At 26.2% G+C, this 14,105-nt stretch overlaps 2 pseudogenes across 2 annotated transcripts; both read right to left on the reverse strand.

Moving 5' to 3' along the window:
* Window positions 1-1,979: 1,979 nt before the first annotated feature.
* On the reverse strand, window positions 1,980-7,940 carry LOC138694176 (NADH-ubiquinone oxidoreductase chain 5-like; annotated as a pseudogene). The gene has a single exon (XR_011330837.1). The product of XR_011330837.1 is annotated as an NADH-ubiquinone oxidoreductase chain 5-like (transcript).
* On the reverse strand, window positions 1,980-9,382 carry LOC138694171 (NADH-ubiquinone oxidoreductase chain 4-like; annotated as a pseudogene). The gene has a single exon (XR_011330834.1). The product of XR_011330834.1 is annotated as an NADH-ubiquinone oxidoreductase chain 4-like (transcript).
* Between the last annotated feature and the right edge of the window lie 4,723 nt (window positions 9,383-14,105).

A 14,105-nucleotide genomic window follows, 5' to 3' on the forward strand; every position in this document is an offset into this window, starting at 1 on the left:
GCTAAATAAGCTAATGGGTTCATACCCCATTTATAGAGGAAATCCTCTCTTCTCTAATGACCAACAATTCAACAAAAATCCTCTTGTTAACAACTCTAACAAGAGGTATATTAATTTCAATTTCATCAAATTCATGATTAGGGGCATGAATAGGATTAGAAATTAATTTATTATCATTTATTCCTCTAATATCAACTAATAAGAATGTATACACAACAGAAGCCTCAATAAAGTATTTTATTGTACAAGCTCTAGCATCATCAACTCTACTATTCCTAATTATTAGAAAATCAATAATTGAAGAATTATACACATTTTCTAATAATTATTTGACATCAATAATTATTAATACACCCTTATTATTGAAAAGTGGAGCCGCTCCACTTCACTGATGATTTCCAAGTATTATAGAAGGATTAAGATGAAACAATTGTTTCATCTTAATCACTATTCAAAAAATTGCACCACTAATACTAATTTCATACTTACTAACCATAAATATATTCATGTGAACTATTATTTTAATATCTGTTATTATTGGATCCATTGGTGGATTAAATCAAATTTCAATTCGAAAAATCCTAACATATTCTTCAATTAATCATATAGGGTGAATGTTAGTAGCTATAAGTATTGGAGAAAATATATGAATTTTTTACTTCCTAATCTATTCAATTCTAACTTTAACAATCATTACTATTGTTAAATCACATCAAATTTCATTTATTAATCAAACGTTTTTAATAGGAAGTGAAATATCTACAATAAAATTTTTGATATTTACCACTTTATTATCATTGGGAGGTTTACCTCCATTTCTAGGGTTTTTACCAAAATGAATTATTATTCAACATATAATTATAAACGAAATAAATTTTATTATTTCGTTTATAGTGGTCATGTCATTAATAACATTGTATTATTATTTACGAGTTTGCTATGCAAGCTTTATAATTCTATATATCGAGCCAAAATGAAATGTTCAATTTCATAATAGTAAAATTATTCCAGCTGGAATAATTTTATCTTCAATCTCTATACTAGGTTTAATATTATGTACACTAACAATAAATATCTTTTAAAGGCTTTAAGTTAATTTTAAACTAATATCCTTCAAAGCTATAAATAAAGATTAAATTTCTTTAAGCCTTAGTAAATAATTTACTCCTATAGAATTGCATTCTATTATCATACAAAATATGAATATAAGACCTTTAACAAATTTATTCATTCTTGATAGGATAGTAGAAGAGAAATAATTCTCCTTAATAGATTTACAATCTATCACCTATTCAATCTCAGTCATTCTACTAACTTTGCAACGATGAATATTTTCAACAAATCATAAAGATATTGGAACATTATATTTTATTTTCGGTGCCTGATCAGGTATGGTAGGAACATCCCTAAGTATATTAATTCGTGCTGAACTCGGGCAGCCAGGCTCACTAATTGGAGATGATCAAATCTATAATGTAATTGTTACTGCCCATGCTTTCATTATAATTTTCTTTATAGTAATACCAATTATAATTGGGGGATTTGGTAATTGATTAGTACCATTAATATTAGGAGCCCCAGATATAGCCTTCCCACGAATAAATAATATAAGATTCTGATTATTACCACCTTCATTAACTTTATTACTAGCTAGCAGCATAGTAGAAAGAGGTGCCGGAACAGGATGAACAGTATACCCACCACTAGCAAGAGGTATTGCTCATGCCGGAGCATCTGTTGATCTAGCAATTTTTTCATTACATCTAGCAGGTGTATCCTCAATTCTAGGAGCTGTTAATTTTATCTCCACAACAATTAATATAAAACCTATTAACATAAAACCAGAACGAATTCCTCTTTTTGTATGATCAGTAGCTATTACAGCATTATTATTATTATTATCTCTACCAGTACTTGCTGGGGCAATTACTATATTATTAACTGATCGAAATCTAAATACATCCTTTTTTGATCCAGCAGGAGGAGGTGATCCAATTTTATATCAACACTTATTCTGATTCTTTGGTCATCCAGAAGTTTATATTTTAATTCTTCCGGGATTCGGTATAATTTCACACATTATTTGTCATGAAAGAGGAAAAAAGGAAGCTTTTGGAAACCTAGGAATAATTTTTGCTATACTAGCAATTGGTCTATTAGGATTTGTAGTATGAGCACACCATATATTTACCGTAGGAATGGATGTTGATACACGAGCATATTTTACATCAGCTACTATAATTATTGCAGTTCCGACGGGAATTAAAATTTTTAGTTGACTAGCTACCGTATATGGTTCACAATTATCGTATAGAGCACCCTGTTTATGATCATTAGGATTTGTATTCCTATTCACCATTGGAGGTTTAACAGGTGTCGTATTAGCAAATTCATCAATTGATATTGTTTTACATGATACTTATTATGTTGTAGCTCACTTCCATTACGTATTATCAATAGGAGCAGTATTTGCTATCATGGCAGGATTCATTCAATGATACCCTCTATTTACAGGTTTAACTATAAATCCAAAATGATTAAAAGCACAATTTGCAATTATATTTGTAGGAGTAAATATAACATTCTTCCCACAACATTTTCTTGGATTAGCTGGTATACCTCGACGATACTCCGATTATCCCGATGCTTATACAGCATGAAATGTAGTATCGTCTATTGGATCTATAATTTCATTTGTAGGAGTTCTAATATTTATTTTCATTATATGAGAAAGTATAAGAACTAATCGACAAATTCTATTTCCTACACAAACAAGAAATTCGATTGAATGACTACAAAGTTTACCACCTGCAGAACATAGTTATTCAGAATTACCAACAATTACTAGTTAGTATATTAGTATTATTCTAATATGGCAGATAAGTGCAATGGATTTAAGCTCTATAAATAAAGTATTTTTAAAAAACTTTTATTAGAAATAATGACAACATGAGCCAATATAAATTTGCAAGACAGAGCATCCCCTATTATAGAACAATTAATTTATTTCCATGACCATGCCTTAATAATTATTATTATAATTTTAATAGTTGTATCATATATAATAATTGCAATAGTTTTTAATAAATATATTAATCGATTTTTATTGGAAGGTCAAATAATTGAATTAGCATGAACAATTGCTCCAGCAGTAATTCTAATCTTTATTGCAGTACCATCTCTACGACTATTATATTTAATGGATGAAATCAATACACCTACAGTAACATTAAAAACTATTGGACATCAATGATATTGAAGATATGAATATTCAGATTTCGCAAAGGTAGAATTCGATTCATATATAATTCCTCAAGATGAAATAGATCATAGTATATTCCGACTACTAGATGTTGATAATCGAGCAGTATTGCCCATGAATACATTTATTCGAATTATCGTAACAGCAGCAGACGTTTTACACTCATGAACAATTCCGAGTCTTGGTGTAAAAGCTGATGCAACTCCAGGTCGCCTAAACCAAGTTAGATTTTTAATTAATCGACCTGGAGTTATATATGGTCAATGCTCCGAAATCTGTGGAGCAAATCACAGATTTATACCAATCGTAATTGAAAGTATTTCAACAAATAGTTTTATTAACTGAATCCTAAAAATAAATGAGTCATCAGATGACTGAAAGCAAGTAATGGTCTCTTAAACCAAATTATAGTAATTTAGCAATTACTTCTGATGAGAAAATTTAGTTAAATAATAACATTATCTTGTCAAGATAAAATTATTCATATGAATAATTTTCTATTCCACAAATAATACCTCTAAGATGATTAATACTATTTTCATTTTTCTCCATTATATTTATATTATTTAATTCCATAAATTATTTCTCATATATTCCAATTAAATCATTAACAGAAAAAAAAATAATTAATATAAGAAATATAAATTGAAAATGATAAGCAATTTATTTTCAGTATTTGATCCATCAACAAGTGTAATAAATTTATCATTAAATTGAATTAGTACTATATTAGGATTATCTATTATTCCAATAAGTTATTGATTAATTCCATCACGACATTATATTTTATGAAATAAATTATTAATAAATTTACATAAAGAATTCAAAACATTACTTGGAACAAAAAATTCTTATAAAGGAGCTTCATTTATTTTTATTTCCTTATTTTCAATAATTATATTTAATAATTTCTTAGGTCTATTCCCATATATCTTTACCAGAACAAGCCATATAGTATTAACTTTATCTTTAGCATTACCACTTTGAATTAGTTTTATATTATTTGGTTGAATTAATAATACTCAACATATATTTGCACACCTTGTACCACAAGGCACTCCTCCAGTCCTAATACCATTTATAGTATGTATTGAAACAATCAGAAATATAATTCGACCTGGAACACTAGCAGTACGATTAGCTGCAAATATAATTGCTGGACATTTACTATTAACCTTATTAGGAAATACAGGTCCATTTTTAAGTTATATAATATTAAGATTATTAATTATAACCCAAATTGCATTATTAATTTTAGAATCCGCAGTAGCTATTATTCAATCGTATGTATTTGCAGTATTAAGCACTTTATATTCTAGAGAAGTAAATTAATGACAAGACACGCAAATCATCCATTTCACTTAGTTGATCAGAGACCATGACCCCTAACTGGGGCTATTGGTGCAATAGTAACAATAACAGGTATGATTAAATGATTTCACCAATATAATCAAGAACTACTAATTATTGGTATAACTATTATATTATTAACAATAATTCAATGATGACGAGACATTGTGCGAGAAGGTACTTATCAGGGATTACATACAAAAATGGTAACAAAAGGACTACGATGAGGTATAATTCTATTTATTATTTCAGAAGTATTCTTCTTCATTTCATTTTTTTGAGCATTCTTTCATAGAAGTTTATCTCCAACTATTGATATTGGATCCTTATGACCACCTATAGGTATTTATCCTTTTAATCCACTACAAATTCCACTATTAAATACAGCTATTTTATTAGCATCAGGAGTTACTGTAACATGAGCACACCATGGTCTCCTAGAAAATAATTATAATCAAACACTACAAGGATTATTTTTTACGGTTGTATTAGGTATTTATTTTACTGCTCTACAAGCCTATGAATATATAGAAGCACCTTTCACCATTGCAGATTCAGTATATGGATCTACCTTCTTTATTGCAACAGGATTCCACGGACTGCATGTTATTATTGGAACAACATTTTTAATAACTTGCCTATTACGACACTTAACACTACATTTTTCATCAAACCACCATTTTGGGTTTGAAGCAGCAGCTTGATATTGACACTTTGTAGATGTTGTATGATTATTCTTATATATATCTATTTATTGATGAGGAAGATAATATAATTTATCTAATATAATTAGTATATTTGACTTCCAATCAAAAAGTTTGTATAAACAAGATAAATAATTTTATTAACAAGATATTCTATTATAATAATTATAGCATTGTCAACAATTATTATAATAATAGCGACAATACTATCAAAAAAACAGATTGAAGATCGAGAAAAAAGTTCACCTTTTGAATGTGGATTTGACCCGAAATCAAGAGCACGATTACCTTTTTCACTACGATTCTTCTTGATTGCAGTAATCTTTTTAATCTTTGATGTGGAGATTGCCTTATTATTACCAATAACAATCATTATATACACATCAAGAATCATAATATGAACAATTATTAGAACAACATTCTTACTAATTCTACTATTCGGCTTATATCATGAGTGAAATCAAGGATCATTAGAATGAGCATCATAGGATAGTAGTTAAGTATAACATTTGGGTTGCATTCAAAAAGTATTGATTATTCAATCTATCTTAAATAAGAAGCAATTAATTGCAATCAGTTTCGACCTGATATTTAGATAAATATTATCCTTATTTTTAACTGAAACCAAAAAGAGGTATATTACTGTTAATAATATAATTGAATTGAATATTCCAGTTAAGGAAATGTGTAGAACAAGTAAAAGCTGCTAACTTATTACTTTAGCGGTTAAATTCCGTTTACATTTCTAATTTATATAGTTTAAAGATATTTAAAACACTACACTTTCACTGTAGAAATAAAGGAAACTTTTATAAATACTTAAAGATTAAATAAATCTCATTAACATCTTCAATGTTATGCTCTATAATATAAGCTATTCAAGTTTAAATAATTAATATAAATATCATAATAACAATTCATATTACAAAAAATATAAGAAAGAACTTTAAATTATTATATTGTCATCACTGATTAATTTTACCTATATATATAAATAATATGTATATACCTTGACCCCCGAAGTATTCTCTTCAACCAGAATCAAATACCCTATATGATTTATATCCTAAAAATAAAGGTATGTTAGATATACCATAAGTAGAAATGTATGGTATAAATCATATAGAACCCATAAATCTCGAATACAAATAAAATTTAATAGATAATAATTTATTACCAATATTAATTTTAGAAATTTCATAACCAAACCAACCACCTAAAAAACTAACTAACAATACTAAAGTTTTTAAATAAAAAGGTAAACAAATTAATAAAGGAGTAGGAAAAATAATTCAACTAAGAAAACTACCACCCATGACAGCTATAATCAATAAACCCAGCATCCCCTTAATTATATTAAATCTATATTCACCTATATTATATATACTTAATATATTAAAATCACCACACAATGTATAATAAAATAAACGAAAAGAATAACAAACAGTTAAACCTGTAGAAAAATAAAACAAAAAAAATCCGAATATATTTACATATCTTAAGGATACTATTTCCAAAATTAAATCCTTTGAATAAAATCCTGCCAAAAATGGTATACCACACAAAGCAAGATTAGAAATACATAAACAAGTTGAAGTTAAAGGCATTTGAAAGGATAAATTACCTATAAAACGAATATCTTGAGAATCCTTTATAACATGAATTATTATACCAGCACATATAAATAATAATGCCTTAAATAAAGCATGTGTTAATAAGTGAAAAAAAGCTAAAACAGAAAAGCCCATAGACAAAATACTTATTATTAAGCCCAACTGTCTTAAAGTAGATAAAGCAATAATTTTCCTCAAATCATATTCAAAATTTGCCCCTAAACCAGCTATAAATATTGTTAAACCAGAAATAAGTAAAATAAAAATATTTAACCAATCACCAAAAGCAACTCTAAAACGGATTAATAAGAAAATACCCGCAGTAACTAATGTAGAAGAATGAACCAAAGCAGATACCGGAGTAGGTGCTGCTATAGCAGCAGGAAGTCAAGAAGAAAATGGAATTTGAGCTCTCCTAGTTATTGCTGCTACAACCACAAGAAAGGAAATAATTTCTATTTCAAAACTACCTTTTAATAATTCCAAATAGTAAATATAATTCCATCTCCCAAAATTTAATATTCAAGAAATAGCTATTAATAAACAAACATCCCCGATTCGATTAGATAATGCAGTAATTATCCCTGCATTATAAGACTTAACATTTTGATAATAAATAACTAAACAGTAAGAAACCAAGCCCAAACCATCCCAACCCAACAAAATTCTAATTATATTAGGTCTAATAATTAAAAATATTATAGATATTACAAATATTAGTACTAGTAAAATAAATCGATTAATATTTATATCACCATCCATATAATCATCTCTATATAAAATAACTAAAGAAGAAATAAAAAAAACAAAGCCTATAAATAATAAAGATATTCAATCAAATAAAAAAGTCATAACAATAGATCTAGTATTAAAACTAATAATATCCCATTCAATAAAATAAATTATATCATTAATAACAAAGTAAAACCCTATAAAAATCAAAATAATTCTAAAAATAAATAAAAAAAAAAATCTAATAAAACAAATTGATATATATAATAACCTAAGATAAATAAATTATATCATTGATATCACAAATCAACATTTTACTATATTAAACTACTTAAGTACATTTATATTCAAAATGCAATAACATCACTATTCAAAATTAATATATTTAATGGAAATCAATGTAAAAATAAAAGTAAATATTCACGAGAATAACCTAAAGAACAAGAATAAATACCAGAATAATATATTCCATGTTGACTATATGAATAAAGATATAAAGTATAAGCAGCACTAAAAAAAGACAAAAGTATTAAAGTGTACATGGTTAATCACGATCAACCTACTAAACTATTTAATAATCTAATTTCACCTAATAAATTTAATGAAGGTGGGGCAGCTATATTACAAGATCTTAATAAAAATCACCATATAGTTATTCTTGGTATAAATCTCATTAAACCCCTATTGATCAATAATCTACGGCTACTTAAACGCTCATAAGAAATATTAGCCAAACAAAATAAACCAGAAGAACATAAACCATGAGCAACTATTAAAATATATGAACCACAAAATCCCCAATAATTTAAAGTTATCAAACCTCCAATAACAATACCTATGTGAGCTACAGAAGAATAAGCAATTAATGACTTTAAATCTGTTTGACGCATACAAATTAATCTAACAATTACACCACCAATTAATCTAATAGAAATTCAAATATAATTAAATACAGAAAAATTAATTAAAATTACAAATACACGCAACAAGCCATATCCTCCTAACTTTAATAGTACACCAGCCAAAATCATTGAACCCGAAACAGGAGCTTCTACATGAGCCCTAGGTAATCATAAATGAACTAAAAATAAAGGTATCTTAACCAAAAACGCCAAAATTATACATAAATAAAATAAATTATTAACATAAAAGTTATTTATTAATAAAGGAATATATAATAAACCTAAAAAATTATAAATATAAAATATACCAATCAATAAAGGTAATGATGCCAATAAGGTATAAAATAATAAATAAATACCAGCCTGAAGTCGTTCAGGCTGGTATCCCCAACCCAAAATTAAAAAAAGGGTTGGGATAAGTCTACCTTCAAAAAATAAATAAAATGAAAACATTCTTAATCTCCCAAAAGTACAATAAAGTATAATTACCAAAATAAGAACAATAAATAAAAAAAAATTTTTATAATAATTATAACGAAAAATAGATTCTCTCGCTATAATTATCAATACACAAATTCATAATCTTAACAAAATTAAACCAAAGGAAATTAAATCTTCACCAAATAAGTATCCTAAATTACCCCAGCAAAATAAGCTAGGTATAGAAAATATAAATAAAAGACATAAAAGGAATATTAATGATTGAATTATTCATCAAGAATTACCTAATAAACATAAAGGGATTAAAAAAATTAAATACATTAAAAACTTTAACATTGTAACATAACATATGATTGAAAATAATCATTACCATAACTACGAATTATAGAAACCAAAATCGATAAACCTAAAGCACCTTCACAAACAGAAAATGTTAGAAAAATTATTCTAAAAAATAATTCATAATTAAAACCATTTAAATAAGTGTATAATATTAAAAACAAGATCAAGACAATAAATTCTAAACTCAACAAAGTAACAAGTAAATGTTTACGATTAGAAGAAAAAACCCAAATACCACAAAAAAACATAATAGAAAAAAAAATAATTTTCATTGGTTTTAATAATTTAACAAAAATATTGGTCTTGTAAACCAAAAATAAGGAGCACCTTTTAAAACTTTCAGAAAAAAGATAAAATCTTTTCATTAATCCCCAAAATTAACATTTTAAATAAACTATTTTCTGATATTAAAAATATTATAATTATAATATTAACTACAAGAATAATTTTTACACAAATAAGACACCCATTAGCAATAGGACTTATATTACTAATCCAAACAATTATTGTATGCACAATAAGAGGTTTATTATCACAAAGATTTTGATTTCCATATATTCTATTTCTAATCTTTCTAGGAGGAATATTAGTATTGTTTATCTATGTAACAAGACTAGCTTCAAACGAAATATTTTATATATCAATAAAAATATTAATAAGCATAATTATTATTATATTAATATTATTAATAGTTATTAATATAGATTTAATAATTAACAATACAGAACTTATAATTCACGAAAATATTTATAATAAACAAAATGAAATTATGAACTCGTTAACAAAATTATATAATAAACCAACTAATTTAATCACCATCATACTTGCCTCCTACTTATTCTTAACACTAATCGTAGTAGTAAAAATTACAAATATTTCAAAAGGGCCACTACGACAAATAAATTAATGAATAAACCTATACGTATTAAACATCCACTATTCAAAATTGCCAATAATGCCTTAATTGACTTACCAACACCATCCAATATTAGAACATGATGAAACTTTGGTTCACTATTAGGATTATGTCTAGTAATACAAACTGCCACAGGATTATTCTTGGCAATACATTATTGTCCTAACATTGAAATAGCTTTTTCAAGAACTGCTCATATTTGTCGTGATGTAAATTATGGTTGATTATTACGAACCTTACACGCAAATGGAGCATCTATATTCTTTATCTGCATTTATTTACATATTGGACGAGGAATATATTACGGATCATATAAATTTTTACATACCTGATCAGTAGGTGTAATCATTCTATTCCTAACAATAGCAACAGCTTTTATAGGTTATGTTCTCCCATGAGGACAAATATCATTCTGAGGGGCAACTGTAATTACAAATCTTTTATCAGCAATTCCATATCTGGGAATTGATTTAGTACAATGAGTATGAGGTGGTTTTGCAGTAGATAATGCAACACTTAATCGATTTTTTACATTCCATTTTCTTCTCCCATTTATTGTAATAGCAGCTGTAATAGTCCATTTGCTATTCTTACATCAAACAGGATCAAATAACCCTACAGGGTTAAATAGAAATATTGATAAAATTCCATTTCATCCTTACTTCACAATTAAAGATGTTGTAGGATTTCTAATCCTAATTATATTATTAACAGTATTATCACTAAAAGAACCATATATCTTAGGAGACCCAGATAATTTTACCCCAGCTAATCCATTAGTTACTCCAGTTCATATTCAACCCGAATGATATTTCCTATTTGCATACGCAATCTTACGATCAATTCCAAACAAATTAGGAGGCGTAATTGCCTTAGTAATATCAATCGCAATTTTGTTTATTATGCCTATATATAATTCAAATTTCCGTAGTATACAATTTTACCCTATTAACCAGATCATATTTTGATTAATAACAAATATTGTAATTTTATTAACATGAATTGGAGCACGACCAGTAGAAGATCCTTATATTATCACTGGTCAAATCTTAACAATTTTATATTTCCTATACTACATTATTCACCCCATAGTAACAAGATTTTGAGATAAATTAAACAATTAAAGTTAAAAAGCTTTAAAGAAAAGTATATGTTTTGAAAGCATAAGAAAGAAGTTAAAATCTTCTATTAACTTTACTTAAATTAATACACTTAAACCAACAATAAAAATAAATAAATCCTAATACCCAAAAAAAATAATAAATAATTTAATGACAAGGGTAAAAATCTCTTCCAAGCTAAATATATTAACTTATCATAACGAAAACGTGGTATTGTTCCACGAACTCAAATAAATATAAAAGAAAGAAAAGAAAGCCTAAAATAAAAAAATATAGAACTAATATCTCTACCTAAAAAAATAATACAAAATAATATTCTCATAAATAAAATACTGGCATATTCAGCCAAAAAAATTAATGCAAAACCACCTCTTCTATACTCAACATTAAAACCCGAAACCAACTCCGATTCACCTTCAGCAAAATCAAAAGGAGTACGATTGGTTTCAGCTAAACATGAAGTAAATCAAAGCATTGACAAAGGAAACGTAAAAAAAATTATTCAAATGTAAACTTGAAAATCATAAAATATTATTAGATTATATCTACCCACTAAAAATACAAAAGATAATAAAATCAAAGCCAATCTAACCTCATAAGAAATTGTTTGAGCAACAGCACGTAATCCCCCCAACAATGCATAATTAGAATTAGATGACCAGCCTGCAATTATAACAGTATATACACCCAAACTAGTACAACAAAGAAAGAATAATAAACCCAACTCAAAAGAAATAAAACCAGTAAAATATGGAATTACAAATCATACTAACAAAGATAAAAATAATCCAAAAACAGGAGCAAAATAATAACATAAATAATTAGATAAAAAAGGAAAAGTTTGTTCCCTAGTAAAAAGCTTAATTGCATCTCTAAACGGCTGCAAAATACCAATAAAACCAACCCTATTAGGACCTTTACGAATATGGATATATCCAAGAACCTTACGCTCTAATAAAGTTAAAAAGGCAACACCAACTATAACAAAAATAATCAACAAAATAAAAATAATAAATAAACCAAAAATTTCCTTAAACATAAATACTATTTATAGAATAAATCTATATTCAAAGATTCTAAATCCATTGCACTTATCTGCCAAAACAGTAACAATTAATAAAAATCATAAATAAAAAATTATTCCAAATATCTGGTCCTCTCGTACTAAGATATAAAATTTATTATAGATAGAAACCGACCTGGCTCTCGCCGGTCTGAACTCAGATCATGTAAGATTTTAAAGGTCGAACAGACCTAAACAAATTGAAATTCTACACCCAAATTAAATCTTAATCCAACATCGAGGTCGCAAACCCATTTATCAATAAGAACTCTCAAAAAAGATTACGCTGTTATCCCTAAGGTAATTTAATCTTATAATCAACAAAATTGGATCAAGTATTCATAAATTAATGTATATTAAACAAAAAGAGTTAACTAATTCTTCCAATCACCCCAATAAAATATATTAAATACTAGATAAAATAAACAAACAAAATAAATAAAATAATGTATATAAACTCTATAGGGTCTTCTCGTCCTATAAATAAATTTAAGCTTTTTAACTTAAAAATTAAATTCAATAAAATAATGAGAAACAGTATATTCCTCGTCCAACCATTCATTCCAGTCCACAATTAAAAGACTAATGATTATGCTACCTTTGCACGGTCAAAATACCGCGGCCCTTCAAATTTATCAGTGGGCAGGTTATATCTCATATTAAAATTCAAGAAAAGATGTTTTTGATAAACATGCGAGAACACTACTATTTGCCTAGTTCCTTTTAAAATTTTAACAAAGATTTAATAGTATAAATAGAAAATTACTAATTCCATCATAATTACAAATAAATAATAATTTAATAAAAAATTCCAATAAAATAATTAAATATTAATAAATCAAAATTCTAAAAAATAAAATTTTAACAAACTTAAAATGATAGTTATTATAAAACCAACATTACCTAATAAATAAAAAATTATAAAAATATGTTAAAGAGCTTATCCCCCACAACATTAATATCAATAAAATATAAAACTAAAAAGATAGAAATATAATAATAATATATGAATTAAATTCATTTCCTGAAAAACCAGAAACCATTGAAGCCGAATAACATTTCACTACCAAATAATAATTATTAATAATTATAAAACAGTAACTAAAATAATTAGTTAGATCCTTCAAAATCGGGAAACAAAAAATTTATAATATAATTTAATAAACCCTGATACACAAGGTACAACAAAAATCTACTTCTATAAATTAATAATATAACCTCTACAGTAAAAATAAACTATAATTAAAAAAATTTAATCAACAACATATACAAAAACAATTAATTAATTTTAATATAAAGATAAACTAAAAAAAAAAAAATAATTTATATAACAAATCAGGTTATATCGAATTGCACGATAAAATTATTCAGTGTAAATGAAATTCTTAACTTAAAGATTTAACCCGTATTAAAAATAATCATTCCAGCCACACCTTCCGGTACAGCCACTATGTTACGACTTATCTCAATTAATAAATAATGAGAGCGACGGGCGATGTGTACATATTTTAGAGCCAAAATCATTATTACAATCTACAAAAAATTACAATTAAATCCAATTTCATAATAAAATTTCAAACAATAATCCAATAATAAATATAAATGTAATCCATCTCCACCAAAACATAAACTGCACCTTGACCTGAAATAATTTATATA

This window comes from Periplaneta americana, unplaced genomic scaffold (assembly GCF_040183065.1).
Source record: "Periplaneta americana isolate PAMFEO1 unplaced genomic scaffold, P.americana_PAMFEO1_priV1 scaffold_78, whole genome shotgun sequence".
NCBI classification, from domain to species: Eukaryota; Metazoa; Arthropoda; class Insecta; order Blattodea; family Blattidae; genus Periplaneta; species Periplaneta americana.